Here is an 18,762-nt window from a genome sequence, read left to right on the forward strand (position 1 = left end):
TTATTAAAGTGAAATTTAATATTTAATGCGATATTTCACCGTTGTCTTTATGCTGCTCCCCCATCCATCTTATTAACTAGTTTCCTCTTTCAAGTAGTTTCAGATAATCCTGACCTCACTTGAGACGGTGATGTCCATGCGATTTACTTGATGTTGAACATAATTATAACCACTTGAGAGCTAGCAATGGGTATACCCAATTATGAGGTTACTTTTGCCTTCTATTACTCTCTCCTATTCCCTCATCATCATCGCAGATATTTCCAGAAATGTAACACCCACACTTACTTCACTTATTCCTTCACACACATAATTGATATATTTATTAAGTCTTAGATGGCCGCAGCAACAGTAAATATAAAACTTATTTAGTCAATTTTGACTAGTCAATGACTGCATGCTATAGCGTTCTGTCTACTTTCGTCCCGACGGTTTAATCTTAAGTCTCTTTTACAGAGTCTCCGGACTGTGTTCCCTCACCACAGACAATACTTCCATCGCCATACAGTGAGCGGTAGAGGCCCCTAGGAAAAGAAAATCTAAGTGCAGCTTGCTGGACCTTACAAAATTGTGATCATAAATGATGGACGAAGACCAGAACGAAGAAAAAAAGTTCTGTATGTGATGGAAGATTTACCATATAAAGAAAAAAAAAAATTATTTTAAATATTTTACATGTAAGTCAGTACTCGCATATTTACATTGTAATAATACTTCAGTAAATAGCTGTTTCTTGAATAATTCTGACTAATGGATTTTACGAAAAGTTTTTTTTTTTGCCCTACGTCAGTTCAAACAGATTGAATAACTGCAGATAAAATTGTGAAAACAAGAGGGTGGAATAATGCAGACACGAGCAGATTTGTCTCATATTCAAATTTTATGAGAGATATTCGTATGATTTCCCACTATTTTTAACTGTCAAAAAAATGTTTTCACACCCTTTTGAAAATATTTATTTTAAAATATTTTTTACCACCTAGATATTTAACTCTGAATCAATTTAAATATTTGTCTCAATTCTGTTTTAGGATTGAGATAAAAGTAATAGAAAGTTCTTTTATTTGTGATTCAGATTGTTGGAGTCAAGAGTTGGAGCTCACTCCTGAAGTGAAACGGGCTTATCAGAGCGGTGCAATAACAGACTCCTTCAGGAGGTGAAATCAATTTACTGGTGAGCTTTTGATCAATTTCTGGTTAACCATAGTCTAGATTAAATTGTTCATCAGAATGGTTAGTTGAATTGTGAGATTTCAAAGCCTAATTTCCTAGTATGTTTGTTTCTATTGAGTTCATTTTGATAACATTTGATTGTTAGCCAACAACTCCAACAACAAACGTTAAATTATTATCTATTTTTAATTCTGCAACTAAAATTCGAATTCGAATTATGTAAATGTCCGTGGAAAACTTTTTACTTTGAAAATGTTCGATTTCTAAATAATTTCAGCGAAATTGTTAGTTAATATTCAGTTTTCATTTCTAATTTAATTAATTTTAATAACTTTATTAATTTTAATAAATTTAATAGGATAAAAAAAACAAAATCTGCAGTGAAGTGCAGCCCTTCCCAGCACATATATGATTATTATGAAATCTAGTTCCTAATTTCTAACAGAAAATTAACAACGTATATTGTGCTGCATATTGGTATATATTGATATATTAAGTAAACTTCATAGCCCATAATTAATTTGTAATACCATAAATTTAAATTAGTCTGCAATTAATAATAATAATAATAATAGCCATTTATTAAACATTATATACATACATACATAAATACATAATATCTAAATCAGCCGAAGCTGCAGTGAATAAGTTTGAAACTTTCATTTCCAACCAGTGGTTAAATATAATTTCTGATTAAAGTGAACGTTAATCTACAGTTTTTCTAAAGGAGCAAGTTCCTTATTTTTAACACCTAACAACCCTTTTTATTATCGTTAACAGGAAAATACATTCTATCTAAGTTAACTATGATTATTATTATTTTAAGAATGGTTAGGTCTGCAGTGCTGGATATTATCGTTGATTTTATCTTTTAAAGCATGTTTTTATTGTTTTGATCATGGAATTTATGAAAGAATATTATTTTCATGTCATTATTGCTTTTATTGTGAACTAGAAGTAGAAAAATCAGCGAAAATAAGAAAAGATTTGAAATGAATGACATCAGGCTTTACTTTTTATTGAGTTAGGTGTTGAAGTTTGTTATAAGTTTTTACTTGATATAGGAAATCTGAACAGAACTCTTTCTTTTTACTGTTTGGATCGGATTTCCATAACTAATACTATCTTTGTAATTTCGCCCTTTCATCTTTCGTTAACATCTAATTAATATTCAGTATATAAAGATCAGATTCGTTAAGGTTTAAAGTTTAAAGTAAATGTGATTAATGTTAAAAACTGAAATGTTAAAATTCAAATCAAAAGGAACTAGTTAGAGATTTGATTTCTATTCTGGCACTCAAGTGCGAAATACGTTGTGACCAGTTTTCTTAGATGGTTTTCTTGGATGGTATAGGGTTCGGATGCAAAGGCCAATCCTTTAATGGAAAATCAACTTGTATTCCCTAAATTTTCTTTTAAGAACATGGCGCTACATAGCCGACAACTGGAAGAAAGATATTTACCACTCTCAAAAACAACCATGAGATAACCAGCAAAAAACTGTTCAGCAAAATCCATTCAGGGTTAAGGCATTGCATAGCAATTACGGCCGGAAAAAGATGCTTCAATCATTTGTAGAAATGGTAGTATTGGCACCCGTAAATCATCCAAACAGCTGGGCTAGAAGGTGACGACTCCTGTGAAAATTGAATTTCCTTTACAGCGCCTAATCATTGTTCCTTCAGACAAAGTTTAATATCTTTTAACTGTAAATATCCTCCTTGGGATTCTGGCACAGTTATGGGACTGCTAAAATATTACATCTCATAGGACTCATTTAGCATCTTTCAAGTGCAATGCAATAGTTAAAAGTTTGGAATAAGTAAAATTGTGAAATTAGTGAAGTAGGACAAAATTATGTAAATTTCTGCCTTTTCAAAAGGACCTACTTTGTGAAAGAAGTAATCTTTCGCTGCAATAATTCACAGCGAATTCCAAAGGCTGGTTCTAGTTTCAATAGTAGAGGAAGAGCAGAGGCGGAAATGCGGCCTACAGTGGCGCCAAGTCCTGCTGCGGCGATGAAACCATCCTCTCTCACTTCCACCCCAGCAGTGGAACTTCCAGGCTCTGTATGAATCTCCGCTATAAAAACTCCCATTGAGAAAGAGAGCAAAGCTACAGAGCCCACTGGACCTCCTACCGACCAAACCACCGTTTCGTATTTAGCAGCGTTCATTATTTACTGCCGAATTTATTTTATTTCTTAATAGGTAACTTTAGATCGTTCTGATTTTTATAACTAGAGCTCTTTAAACAAAAATATCGGGTGTGAAACTGACACATTTTTTACTGAAATTGCGATTGTATAACATTTTAATCTTCATACTGACCTTTGCCCCGTAAATTTTCATAAAGGTCGATTTGAATTTTTAATAGATATTTTTATAGTGAATATTTAAAAAAAAAATTAAAACAGGAGAAGAGAAATAAAGAATTCTAGGCTATTGCTGGATACTTTCATTTAAGCTTCTCAATTTATTTTCTTCAAGTATTATTATTTATTTTTGTTTTATTTGATTGTATTATTATTATTATTATTATTATTATTATTATTATTATTATTATTATTATTATTATTATTATTATTATTTGATTTTCATCTGATTTGTTTGTAGCGACTTATTCAAATGGAGTCACAAATATACTAATAAATAAGGAAAAAAGTTGTAATTTAGATTTATCCTTCACTGGTTTATTAAAGATCAGCAAATCTGATTAAATGGAAATATCAATTAAATAGCAAACATAAAGCAAAATATTTTAAATTCAATTCGTTTGCTGAACAAAAAATGCAACAACCACAACAACCACAAAAGGAAATATGGATTGAAAAGCTGTGATATGAATTCGTAGTAGGAAATGGAAGAAAAGTATGTGAGAAACGCATGAATGATTTTATAGTTTTTCTTTTATTAACGAAATACATACAGCATTGGATATTGCATATTCATTTATATATTATACACATTCATCCTGATTTTCCTGGCTTGCGATGGAACCAAAAAGAGAGTAAGAAAGATTGTTCACAAAAAAAAAAATAACTCTTTCTATGTTAACATCTGCAGGCCTATGATGTAAATTACCATTAAAGAAAACAAATGGATGTTGAAAAAGTGAAGGAAAATACGAGTAGAGTTTATGTGAGAAACGTCACAAAAGTTTGCCGCCTTGGAAGTTGGACAGCTGTAGGAACAATTGATTAAGAACTGGAAGAAATTGCCGTTACTTTCATGAAAATAGTAAAAAACTTTTATTAAAAAAAACTACTTCTATTTGAGTGTGTGTGTTCGTGAATGAAATGAAGAAGGAATCTACTCAATGGACATTGTCGTTCTTCCAATTCTTAAGTTTTTGTCAATGTCAGACATCCAGAAGTTTTTACTGAATGATTTCTTTCCTTTTTTTTAGTTTTCGCGTCTTTTCTAAAAATTGGTCCAACGACTCTCTATAAACTTTTTGTACTGAGTATCCCTAGATTAAACTGAAACATTAGGGAGGTTATTCGATGAAAGCGAAGAGGAGGAGGTCCTGTAGCCTAGGCATGAAGTCGAAAGATGGCTTATTGACCATACCCTCGCCGTTCCTATCGTTGTAACCTTTTGCTAAGATTCTCTACTTTTTCTGCAAGAACCTGGATCATTCTTACCATTCGTTTTCATGATATGATTTCCACTGTTTCAAATCATGTCATGCATGAATCTTATAATTGCAATGCAATCAAACAGGATGGCAGAAGCCGTTCCCTTCTCTTTTCCCTGATTTAGGGCTCCATGCTAATTAACTGGTGCACATTGAAGAGATACTTTCTCAACCTACCGTACAAGTCAGAAGAAAAACTGACCAATCACTTGGGTAACATGGTTACTACCTTGTTCAAGGGGCTCATCAGTCCTGGTTTTGCCCAGTTTTGATAAAGTTTGCCAGTATCCTAGTAGAGGCAAATCATTTTTATTTGATAATTTCCTGCGAAAATGAATGTTTGGGGCACCCAGGGGGCGCTGGAATCTAGAAAAATGATTACTTTTATTTCAAGCGTGTTTTTCAAGCATGCTTTTCATGTCAGCTAGATTACTGTTCTTTGAGGAAAACTATTTTAATTTAAAAAAAAATGTAATTTAAAAAAAAATTAAATGAACATTATTCTTTTATTGGTTTAATAAAAGGCTTTGTGGGCGTTTCGAAGACATTGTTTTAACTTTATTTTATAAATATTTTATCTTTTGATTTAAATTTATTCCTTGATACATTTATTTTCTTCTGTTCTGATCTGGGCAATCCCAATTCCATAGCTACTCCTGTTAGGAATTATGAGTTAAAATAATAATTGAATTCTGAGAATAATATTGAATTCCATCAGATAAAATTAAAATTACTACATTAAAACTTCTCTGCCCATGGGCAGAGATTTAGTGTTATTTGGTGTTATTACTGCTCCCGACCCAACAAAACTCTTTAAATCTTTTACAGCCACCTTTTCCAAATCCCAATTCTGTGACACTACAAAACCTTACCATCAACTGAAGAAAAGAAGCCATTCTCTTCACCACTTCTTTCTAAATGTGCTAATGATGTTACCTTTCTCACATCTTAGAAGATTGTATCCAGTTCAATGGAGCCACAATCTTCTGAAAAACATAGTTGTTGAACAACAGCCATTACTGGCTTATTCTTAATCAATTTATTCCCCAATCCACAGGTCCTATCTCAGCTTTTTCAATTAATTGTTTGCTGTCATGGATACCAGTTTATTTCATTATCTGGGAAAATGGTTGAAGGAATTCGGCGAATTTGAAATTCCTTAAGATTAATTTCCTTCAGATCAACAAAGAGATGTCCCTTTGAATTTTCAGGAATTCTCTAATCTGCTAGAAAAGAAAATGATAGAGAGTGTGGGTAGTTTGAAAATGAATGAAAATTCAAATATCTCTGGTAAATCCTTTTTATTGAATCCCTCTTTTATTAGATTACTATTTTTATGACCTCAGCCCTATTTTTAGAATAATCCAGGACCATCGTTCTATTTTTTTTTTTTTTAATCTTAAACAGTTGCTTATTCAAATCAATCATAATTCTGTACATACACAAGTAAACGTTAAATGATCGGCCACATTTAAAAGAGCAAATCAAATTTGCATGGAAATATTATCATCTTAGGAACCAGAGAGTTTCCGCTTTGCTTTCTCCGTGCAATTACTTCCGTTGAATACATTTCTCACCTTTCTATTGAATCCAAACGTTAAAAGGAATTCTACGAAATAAGTTCTTATTTCTAAGATCAGAATTTATTTGTTAACTTTTAAGTAGTTTTCAGTTTTGATTGTTTAAAGTTGGATTTTTCATTTTGGCATACAAATTCTAAAATTAGAACTTCCAAAGAAGAAATATAATTAAATCAGAGCTTCGGTTAGAATTAACACTAAAAAAAAATCATAATCACGATTAAAGTTTAAATATTTAAAAATTAAAGATTTTACGCTGAATTGTTTCTATGTGTTTAGTGTGAAAAGGAATAAACCATAGTTTAAAAATGGTAAAAGTAGCTTCTTTTTTTTAATGAAATGTACAAAACAAACATGTTCAAACATGTTGTCCATATACTCGAAAAGAGGTTGTTTAAATTTAAAGGCATGTAGAATATTGAATGTAATATTATATTAATAATAATATTAATATTAATACATGTTCATACGTTTATATATTAGAGAGGTGGTGTAACATGTACCTTTAGAAATAAGGGCTTCTTTCCTTCAGTTGCTTCTAGGATTCCCTTATTTTGTTCACCGACTTCTTCTGCCAATAGTAAACATTCTCCTTCGGGATAGGGCCTTAAATAAGGATTTCTCCACTCTAAAGTAAATTTCAAGTATAAAAGCAGATTGAAAAGATGTTCTCGTATTTATCTATATAGTGAGTCGCTGAAATCACCAGTATTCTCACTGCAGAATCTTATCGTTTTTTATCGTTTGATCAGTATCCAATTGTAAATATATTCTGAATATATCGTATTATATACATCCCAAAGACACAGGATGGGACAATGAATTTTGTTCGCTAAAAACTTAGAAATTACAGTTTTTACAGTTTACCGGTTCTATTTTAATTAAATTCATTCTTTTGTCTTTCTGGCACTTTATTAAATTTTACACAATCACATACTTGACTCGTGATTGAAAGTTGGACTTCCTTCACTAAACATTACCTTAATGATCCTATATGGCGATTGCAGAAAAAAAAATAATTTAGCGAATCCAAACTATAAAATTGAAAAAAAATCGTCTAACTAATATACTACAGCAAACTTAAACTGATGTGGTATATTAGTCAAACGGACTTTAACTGTGGGGTTCTAATTAAAATTCAAAGGATTCTAATTAAAATGTAAAGGGTTCTAATTCAATGAAAAAGCAGCTTTCTAAAATAATTCTTGGTTAAATTACAGACGCTCCATTTTATGTCTCAAATTCTACTCTTCAAAATGTAAGTTAAATTCCAAATGAATTGAAACTAAATGTCGAAACTTCTTCTGTTCTATTCCTCTGATACAAAAATCTTGCCTCCATCTCTATTCCCCTGGTCGGATGAGACGCCTTAACTTGATATACGTATATACTCGTATGGTATACTCAATACACATCGGTTATGCGGGCATAGTATACTCGGTTGGACGCAGTGAGAAAAGATCACTTCACTGAACCAACACTTTAGTTATAAATAACTCATTATTTCTTTATTGTCCTTGCAACTTTAATATTAAATTATTTTTTTAATTTCATTCAAGAAAATGTTGTTCGAAAGATGTACCTCAAGATAATAACGCTTAACTTCTTTTCCTTAACCCTTAAAAATAAATCTGTTGTAAATAGCTAACTTACTTAAAAATTACTAATCTAATTATAACAATTAATCAGAAGCAAAATTGCTTATCAAGACAGTTATGGGCAGTTCGTCATTTTAAATAAATAATTTTTAAAAAATGAAATAGAAACATAATGACAATTTTAAATTTTATCATGATTACACTTCTAAAGCTTAAGTTAATCCAATATTCTAAATTCATAACCTACAGCGTAAACTCATCGCTAAAGTTATGACCATTGAAATGGTCTTCTAAATTATTGAAAAAAATTAGAGAAAAATTAATATTGAAAAAATGTAAGTGATTTTATGTTTTCAAACACTTTTTTCAATATACCACACGCCATACTTGTGTAAGAATTACTTGAACTCAATGTGTGAAAATGGACCTTTTCTCACTTGTACAATAAATACACCTATTCATTTCACCAAAATAGCTGTGTTCATGCATTATTAATACGAAGAGCTTCTTCTTCTTCTTCTTCTTCTTTTTATCTCTCTGGCGAAGACAAACATCCATCTCCAGTTCTTGTCTATCTTTATCTTTTCTTTGAATTCTCTTCAATTGTTTTTTCTTTTCTGCCACTTGTTGTAGTAAAGTCTTCTAAATTCAAAGAGATTGAGTGAACAGTAACTTCTCTAACAAGTTCCATGAAGGAAGAAATTGATCAAATTATGAAATAATGAGACTTAAATTTAATATAAACTGGCAAAGTTTATTCAGATAATCTAGTGTGAACTCACACTGACTTTTTTTTATCGCAATTCGTTAAAAATACTTCATACACAGAAACTTAAATGATGGCTACATCGTGTTAATAACGGGATGAAATTGAATAGATCTCTTTGACAAAGCAAAGTTTATTTATAACCTGAAGTTTCGCTTAGAAACATTGGATTTTGCATCAGAAATGCATATTTTCGTTACTAAAGCTGATCGCCTCAGCGTAGGGCACCCAGAAGCTAAAACTCTTTTGTTTTCAAGCGATAGGTAATAACTGCTGCCTTGCAGACTTGTAAAGTAAAGCCTACTTATTAAAAATTATGTAATTTAAGCTATAATTTAAATAATTTAAGCTTGGACATAGCGGGCATTATGTCCAGCTACCAATTAGACATCGTGGACGAAGGAGACTAGCAAGCATACATTCCTATTAACTTATCATAATAAACATTAAATGAAATCCAAGATCTTGGACCTGTACTCGAACTCAGTACCTCAATACATCTTAGCATGCAGGCTTCGCCTTTAACCACTCGGCTATCATGATGCCTTAATCCTTAAAGGCTAAGAGAGAGAATCAGGTTTTTTTTTTTTTGTTTTTTAGCGGACCTTAAAAAAGCCGCTTCAACATCTAACAACCTAGCTTGGAATCTTCTACTGGGAAAACTTACTTCTTCATGACATGCTGCATCTACCAAAAAAATGGTATTTAGAAATTGGATATTTCGTCAATAGCTACGTCAGGTAGCGTAATTGGCCAGTTCTGGCGATTTTCTCAAAAAAGGATGTTACGATTGTGTTTAAATCCACTTCCCACACCTAGGTATACCATGTTTATTGGAAATATTTTTCTACTATCGATCAGTTCTGTGGGTTTTGATGCAGGGATTGCTTTGGTTTTTTTTAAGACTGTAGAGTAATAATTAGAAATGAATTTGAATGAAACTGGTTGATCGAAAATGGGATTTCACTCAGTTTGAACTTTCACAGCTTAAAACTTGTGGGGAAGGTACATCAAGTTTAAAGATTGGATTCTGGATGCACTAAGGCAAACGTTAACCTCAGCAGTGTTGATATAATGTTGTCTTTGCCTTTAAAAACCGATTAAAATTACTAAACAAATTATATAAGAACATATTTTAAGAGAATCACTACTGATTTTTTTCATTATTTCTAGAGCAGATGGTGAACATTTACTGCTAAAAGGGCTCCCTTTTATTTAGCGCACTTTGTGTCCCGCTTCCAAGCTCTAATGAACGAAGGGGCTTAAAGCATCTAGATTATAATAAGTACGACCACTTATTTAAGTTAAGATCTGATAAGAAAAAAAGGTTATATTATATTTAAACCCTTGTATCTTAAATAACATTCTTTTATATTAAAAAGTCTTGTTGGGGAAAGGCTAGCCCGAAGTTTATTTTTTATCATTTATTTTGGGTTGTTTAGAAATATAATTGCATATTCCAGTAAAGCTCAGTTTACTGCAACTTCAAAGCCCGTCTGGTTAAGAGCTTCTCATTAAATTTTAGTACACACTTCCTTGTCTACAAAATATTTAATGGGCTTTTTTCAAATTAAGCCTATTTTGTTTTTAGTAGCAAAATATAATTTAGCTTTATATTTAAGGGTTTACTTGAGCCTGGACATTACTAATTAATTTATTTACTTCCTCTTTGTTCTTTCGTTAATGTTTCTAAATCCGGGGACAAAGATTTAGAAATATAAATCTGTCTAAATTGATTGAAATTTTCTGTTTCATTGGTTTAAGTGTTTAATTAAATTTTGAAGTATCCTAATTTATCTTCGAAAAGACATGGAGTTGAAGAAACAATGAAATAATGTTTCAGTGTACTTAATGTCAATACTTTATTTCTAAAAGAAGTAAGATTCAAATTGATGGCGTAAAATTAATCAAATGGAAAATGGATTAAGTTTTAGAAATTGATTCAAAGTAAAAACTAGTAGAGAAAGATTTTTCATTTTTTCTCCACAATTTCTTTAGAAATATTACACGTAGATTTCCAGTGAAAACTGTATTTATTTTCTGTACCTCAATTTATTACTTTAAAGTAAATTAATTAAATAAATCAAATAAATAAATACAAGAGACCCAATTTGAAATAAGAGTAGTTGGTTTCAAAATCTTTCCAAAACCCAAAAGTATTTTTGGCTTTCCGATAAAAATAATCGGATGACATTGCCATCTTTTGCAGATAGGAATTTGTTATGAATTACGTCCAGAACTGAGTATATCGTATGTTGTGGGCTACCCTAGTCCCCAAGCATCCAGACGACTTGCTCGCTGGCATTATCAGTAGCAGTTTGGCTGGTAACCAACTATACTTCGCCTCACCTGAGCAAACCTTCCTTTACTCTTTTCTTTCTTTTTTTTACATAAAATATAAAGAATTATGAACTTATTGATTTCTATATTGGTAGGTATTTAAAAAGTTGCTTTGCTAAAAAAATTTAAATAAAAGGCTATGTAATAAGAAATATTTAATATAGAAGAATATCAGATGTTATTGTTATTAATAATGAATAAGATTAACAAAAATTATTATCAACTTGCTCTCGTTTGACAGAATTTCATAGAAGTAATTCTTAGTTTCATCAGTAACAAAACAAAATATACATAAAGTTATGAACATTTCTGATCGATGTCAACAAATAATTCATTAGAAAGCTCCTCAATATTTATTTAAACATGCTACCTCTCTACTAAATGAAATAAATATTAAAATAAAAACTTGTAAAATAAGTTTAATGCAGTCTCTTTCCCACTCTCTAAATAAAATGTGTTACAGATACGATACCAGTCACGAAGGGAATCGGTAAACCTTATGGGCATTATCTGATCATCATAAATCATTACAGTGATTCTAGGGTCCATCTAAGAAATATGCTCCAAGACTGGATTCAGTTCCTTTTGGTACCATATGGATCATTGAACGCAAAGCATTCAATATAAACGATATTCGCTTTCTCTTTGGCATATTTTCTACTCCCCGAAAGATGCGACATGGATCAAAATACGGGGGAGTTCGAACATGCCCGATTAGAACTAAAAAAAAAGGTAAAGTACGAAGTTTTTTACTCCAGCTCAGTAATATTTGAGGCAGTCAGACTCTTGGCACAATAAGCCTCTTGTGGCTGAGGTGCCGTGGGGCGTAGGTCCCGTCCTATTTCAAATCTATTCAGACTCTGGTCTTGCATTTTTATGCTGTTGATAAAAGAAAAGTACTTCAGAAATATGGACTCATATAAGTTGTGCATATTCAGTTAGATGTATTGTAATTTGTGTTAAGTTTACTTATCAAAAAGGATAGAAATGTACGTTCAGTGAAATTCAAAGTTAACAAGAAAGTTCGTCAATAATATGTTAATTATTGCAATATTTATGATCATCTAAAATAAAAGAATATATACTTGATACCAAACAATAAAATATTGTAATAGTTGACATCTGCAGCGTTAATTGAAAGTTAAAAGAAGATTTTTTTAAATTCCTAGACCGCTACAGTATTTTTTAAAGCTAATGTCACAGAATTGAAAATGTTCCAACAAAAAGTAAAAAATAAAAATAAAAGGTCAATCAGTAATAATTGAAAGAAAAAGAATGTCATGTTTGGGAGGTTTCAGAAAATATATTTTATAATGGAACTTGTTGAATTTAATGAGCCCCAATATTAGCATTAACGGCATCTTTGCCAACAAGAATCTAGCCAAGAAAGGGAGAGAAAGGATTAGCTCAATGATCTGTGACGAAAGAACAGTGACTGGAGGCCGTCAGTGCACTTAAAAAAGCTCCAGGCGCCAATGACTGCAAGTGTTGATGCGCCCTAAGTTAGGAAACAAAATATAGGATTTTATCACATCGCTGTAAAAACCCACGTGATGAAAGCTTCTTTTACCTTGGCAATCAGTTGAGGAGAGATTTCGGAAGGACGGAGGCGAAATGGAATTTCGAATCCCAAATGATTCAATTTTCGGACGGTGAATGGTAAATGTGTAGACGTGCAAATGTGTACTTGAAAAACTTCAAAAAAGGGTTATTCGTGTGAGACCAAACATCAAGAACAAGTGGGACAACATCAAGAAAATGCTCCGTGTCACACAGCAATTTCAATAAACGAGTTTTTGGCCAGTAAAAACATTCCTGCGGCTCCTCAGCCTCCTTATTCGCCTGACTTGAGTCCTTGTGACTTTTTTCTCTTCCCGAAGTTGAAAAATCACCTCAAGGGAACTCATTGGGACAGTCGAAAAAATTCAAACGGCTGTAACGGACCAGCTGAAGGCTATTCCAGTATCAGAGTTCGAGCACTGCTATGAGGAGTGGAAGAAACGTCCCCAGCGCTGGTGGCTTCAGAAGGAAGTTATTTTGAAGGTGACAATATAGAATTGTAATTCTTTTTGAATAAAAAAATTAAAAAAAATCAGTCTCATTACTTAATTTACAGATCTCGTATGCAATAAGATGGGGCTCACCTTCTGTTGTCGATAAAAGCCGGCTTTTGGCGTATTTTTCGTCATTTCGACGATTTTTCAATTAAACATACAACAATACTTCTCTGGTATTTGATGACACCGTTTGCCGGCCAGCGAACCTTATCCATGTTAGGCGGTTTTTTTTTATGAGTTTTGGCCCTTGTGAAGTGTTTGAGGCCTTGTCCAACCAATGTTTCCTATTCGAACGGAATCAATTTTTTTAAATCATAAGTCTCACAATTCGATCTAAAAATGGATCATTTGGAATCCAAAGCTTCCCACTTTGCCCATCCATTCACCACTCCAATGCGCTTTAAACCAATAGTAGTACAGCTAATACAAGTTGCTCTGCATTACCCCGAACTGTTTGAAGCTTCGACTCTGATTCTTTCCTTCCAATCCATATTCCAGTAAAAAAAGTTATAATTTTTTAAAATTAAGCCATTCAGAGCTTTAAAAAAGCATTGCATTTAGAGCATTAGGCATTACATTTAATATAACCCAATAGATAAATTTTGGATGGAGTAGATTTAAGTTTAATCATAAGATAAGTTTAATCATAATATTGTGATAAACAATATATATATATGGGAATACATATATATCCAGTGAAGCGTATGTAAAGCCTCTATGTAGAGTATATTGTGTGCATTCTCCCATTTATCACGTCCAGTGTTCCCACCTACAGGCTACGTGAAACTGTATGTACTAAAAGTTCGGTTTTGGATTTTACGAAGTGGAAAGTGAAGGGGCCGAGTAATGAAGGAGATACAGGCAACCTCTGTGTATATATATGTATATAGTAGTTGGAAATTTACTGAATGGTCAAGGGAGCAGTGCAGGATCGTAAAGTGTACCTTCAAGTTGTAGGACAGTGTGTTTATAGAATGGCTTACTGGTGGTATTTGGTTAGTGTTGAGAGTTGCAAGGAAGTTCCTGTCTATGTTAGAATTACTGCAGAGCCTCTCCTTTTACCTCGAGCAAACCGCTAGTATCAAGAGTTACTGCTGAAAAGCAAATCAAATTAAATACAGATTGCTGTTAGCTACTTACAACGGTTATTTTACTAATTATTTAATCACACTTCTCGATTTGACAATTATAATTCTTTTTGAAAGGCCAATGGTAATCATTACGTTATAATCAGTAAGATTTTTTAATCAACATTCATTATTTTGTTTCAAAAGTTTCACTAATTATCAATTAGAACTTACAAATGAGAGAAGTAAGTTAATAGAGAGGATTCTCAAAGAATTATAGAGAGCTAATTCCAAATTTGAACGAAATCAGCTGTCGAAAAATAAGATTTTATAAGATACTTTGATTCTTGAATTATATCAGGAATTTCGTTTAAGTACGAACCACCAATTTTTTATTTTTTAAACTTACCAACTCGCACAGACATCAACACCTCCAAGTTTTGAAACTCTGATAATCTTTAAATGTTTATCAACAGATTGCCGGCACTAGATCTAATTGTGACTGAGCTGGCTGCCAAAGAGATGCAGACTCCATTCAGTTGTCTTAAACTGATTTTCAGATCATTTATACTTGCGTAAGTTGAATGTTGCTTACCTGTTTTTTTCCAGAAATAAGTTTTTCTTTTACCTTAGTCAATTTGGTAACAAGTACACTAAAATGCAAAAAAAGGTTGTAAATGATTTATAAAAGGGAAATGGTAGGCTAATTTAATTTATACCTAATTGTTTAAACCATTAAACTATTGTTTGTATTTTTAAAATAACTTGTAGACATTTATCTGTTGGAAATGTGTTTAGTTCCGCAGCGCTGGATAATAATATCCTTTCTCTCATTACTTTGCTCATTTCGCCAAAGCTCAGCGTCTATAAATAGGAGAAATTATTTTTGTAATCACTGTAAGATTGTTAGAGGAAAATCTATATTTTCGAGAAAAGCGAGCACGGTTGGGCTTAAGGGTGAGAGAGGAAAAGTGAAGAAGAAAAGCGGTTAGTGTTTTCTCTTGATTGGACTGTAATTGTCACCAGAAACTGGGGATATTGATTAATCATGCCACCTGCAGACTTGAAACTGGAAATGATTGAACAGTAGTAATCAAAACGGCTCCGTTATGACGTAATCTTATTGTTAGGTTTGCGGTTCTGCAGAATTAGTTGAGTTGAGTAATAGGTTCTCCAGAATGCTGTGAACTTAACTGTTTATCATACTATTCAAAACAATATTTTATCTTAATTTGAACTCGTAGATCATTGAAGCCGATCGTCTTTCTGTAATTAAATATCTCGGTTTATAACCAGGAGGCCGAGGACCTTACTTAGGATCTGTAAAAAATGTATTTATCTAAAGTAAATTGATATCAGTTCGTAGAGCTGAAACCTTCTTTCAATAAAACGCCTTTTTCAGTTGTTGGTTCTTCACCGATCTTCTTATTGATAGATTTAAGCGGAATATCGAACAGATAGCATTTGTTCAAGACTGTTCTTTAAAAACACTTTGAGGACTTTAAGACGAGTAAAATAACGATGATACAAGAAAAAGAGCAGCAGCAGTATCCATGGAAACATCTTTTTTTTATTTTAAAGTTTATTATAAAACCGGAAATTACAGTGAAATGACACTTTGGGAACAAGCTTCTTCTTTCCTAAAAAGAATTGCCTAAGAAATATCATTAAAAGAAAAGTTACAGCTCTAATATGTAGGTATTCTGTTATGAAAACATTTCAAAAAAGTTGAAAATCTATTTACTGAAGTTCTACCTCCGAAAGAGAAAACTTTTTTGAACTTGGAATTTTAATCCTTCTTATTCAGGAAGAGGTGGCTCGTCCTTCTGCTCCTCATCCAGTCACCTATCAGCATTTTCCTCACGTACTGATTTCCTTTCATTTTTCTAAGTTCTTTCTTTTGATTTTCAGTAAATACATTATAGGATTCATTAGTTTGGTCTTTCTATTTTTATTTTTTTAAATAAAATTAATTTATATGCAAATTCTTAGATTTCAAAACTTTATAAAATATTTAAAAAACTTAAAAACTATTTTTTGGAATGTTGAACGTGACTGCACTTTCTATTCATGGGTTTTTTGAGACAGAAGAAAGTAGAGACAGTATCTTTTAAAACAGCCAAACATGCGTCTTCTATCTGTTTGCGTTTACCATTCAAACCATGATTCTGATATCATTATTTCTATTTTTCATGAGAATATCAACTATAGTCGTTCTCATTTGAAGTTAATACAAACACAGGAAGTGTCCCCTTTAAGAAAAACTCCTGGAAAAGCACACACTCAAATCTACCCGAGATCAGCTTTTAATATCTTCATCTTTAACCTGGCTGAGTTAACGCTACAGAAATTAAGGCTGTACCCTAAGTATTCGGTTTCTAAAGGCAAGGATTAAAAACAAGAGCTGTGTTATTACCATTGTGTAACAAGGGAACTGTTGCCATTCTTGCTGTTAAACATTATTTTTTGATTTACATCATTTAAGTAAACCTGTAGCAATATTAATATTAAACATTCATTGAAATTTAAAAATTGAATGGAAATGTGCTAATTTGAAATGCTTACTTGTTTTTCTTCATTGTTTCAAGTTTCAATCTCGACTTATAACCAAAATGATTTCCATCCCCTCTAACATTCCAAAACTCTCGTTTCTAATTTCCGTGGAAATATAGTACCATTCTAAATCCATTTCATGGCTCTCTACTCCCTTTAATCCAGATCTTCAAGGAGCTAATAGTCTCCATCCTTGTCCATTTTAATATCTCCATTTTGACTCCATTACTCACAATATTTTCCACAATTAGCTTTAAAATTTACCAATCGCCATACTATCTTAACGAACGTTCCTTTCTTCTCATCTCTCGCATTCTGTCACCTCACATAATATTCCCTGTCTTCAACTCTCTCTCTTCTCTCAGGTGTCCCTCAACGTTCTTCACCACCCTCCTAAACTGTTCGATCTTTACATAAATGACTTTCCCGCCTCTATCCAGCATTATCTGATTCACTTATATTATACTTATGTTAAGTACTTATACTCTAAAAACTTCCAGATTTATTTCTTTTATCCTTTCTCACACCTCTAAGTTGGGAAGATCTATATCCCATCAAGATAAGTACTGAATAAAATGCTTAAATTTAAGTTTTCAAAGAAGAAATTATTTCCCAGAGTAACCCAGTGTTTTTATTTCAAAATGAATATAGAACGATTAATAAGCATGATTTACTAAAGTGAAGTAATGAAGAGAGAACGAAGTTAAAGCGCGATTAAGAGCGCAGTAACCGAAAGATAAAAAAAATTAATATAAATTCTAAATCAAGTCTTTTTTGGTGGATAATTTAATGAATGAAAAGAAATCTTTGACCGTCTAATTAGCGAAATATTAATGAAATAGTAAATTCATTGAAAGAGTAACAGTTTTATGTGCCGTACTTTTCTTTTCAACAAAATTCTGGGGTGAATGACTTTCATGATTTCCTCTTGCGGCAACAATTACGATGGGCTCATTCACTAAACATTTAGACCGTCTTCAAGAATGAAGGTAGGAGATTATATTCCTTTGTTTTAGAACATACCTGTGCTGATCAATTTGCATTTCTGCTCAATCTATTCATTTCAAAGTGGGAATTTTAGCTTTAGATTATATATTGTAATCTTATTGTTTTGTACTTAGTACAGCAGTGTATTGTGCTGTTTAGCACTTTATTGGCTTCTTAACGTGACAGTTTTCCAAAAACTCAGCAATAGAAATTATTCAAATCAAATTGAAAGAAATCATCAAATTTCTACGAGATAATTTCCTTTCCCAAAGCAGCCTTTTGTATGCGGGAAGCCAGTATCTTTAAGCCAAACCCATCGAAGTTCGTTCCTTATGTTTCTCAAAATTATAAAAGAAGATGTAGTGAACTGAAATGAGAAAGCTACGGCTTCCCTCTACTTTTCCCAGTTGTAGTTGTGAACTTGTCTCCAAGAAGTAACTATTTCTTACAGTGATAGCAACATCTGTTATAAAACACTGCAAAGTAAAATATATGTTTTCAGTTGTACAGTTAGTCGGATCAACTGCACTGAATAATTTTTGATATTTTCTCCATCAGATCTTTCCGGTTGATGAATTTTCTTAATTTGGATTTCTTCTTCCGGCGACGAATTTTGGTAGATCAAATCCATGTTCATCTGAAAAGTTTCTCTTAACAAATGGATTAAAATTAATTAAGTAACTTTTGATATTTGAAGTGAGCATCTTTATGTCAAGGATAAAACCAATGTTCGTCAATGACCAATGAATAGGGAAATCCGAAACAGGTCAGAATTTAGGAGTAAAAGCGCACAGTGGTGGATAAAATCTGTAGTCTGAAAATAATTTAAGTAAAGATTAATTTAATCAAAATATATTTATTTAAAATTGCGGGGGAAAAGAACAAGATCAAAAATTGGATTAACAATTAAAAGGCGTGTAAATAGTAGGAAATAGTTTAAATAAATTTTCACTTATAACATAGTGTGTAAATATTAAAAATAATATCTACTACCACTTTCAA

The 18,762-nt window shown here is 32.0% G+C and overlaps 1 protein-coding gene and 1 long non-coding RNA gene across 6 annotated transcripts in view; one reads left to right on the plus strand and one right to left on the minus strand.

Moving 5' to 3' along the window:
- The window catches only part of LOC141452857 (FMRFamide receptor-like), a 220,171-nt gene that overhangs the window by 165,489 nt on the left and 35,920 nt on the right, over positions 1–18,762 (minus strand). The window lies entirely within an intron of this gene.
- LOC141452850 (uncharacterized) overlaps positions 1–18,762 on the plus strand; it is a 39,193-nt gene that overhangs the window by 8,371 nt on the left and 12,060 nt on the right. Inside the window, exons 2-3 of the long non-coding RNA XR_012457657.1 lie at positions 457–677; positions 1,076–1,174. This is a non-coding gene — a long non-coding RNA (uncharacterized lncRNA). The remainder of the gene's footprint in view (positions 1–456; positions 678–1,075; positions 1,175–18,762) is intronic.

The sequence above is a fragment of the Rhodnius prolixus genome, unplaced genomic scaffold (assembly GCF_049639745.1).
Source record: "Rhodnius prolixus isolate KJV_2025 unplaced genomic scaffold, Rpr scaffold_3, whole genome shotgun sequence".
In the NCBI taxonomy this organism is placed as follows: domain Eukaryota; kingdom Metazoa; phylum Arthropoda; class Insecta; order Hemiptera; family Reduviidae; genus Rhodnius; species Rhodnius prolixus.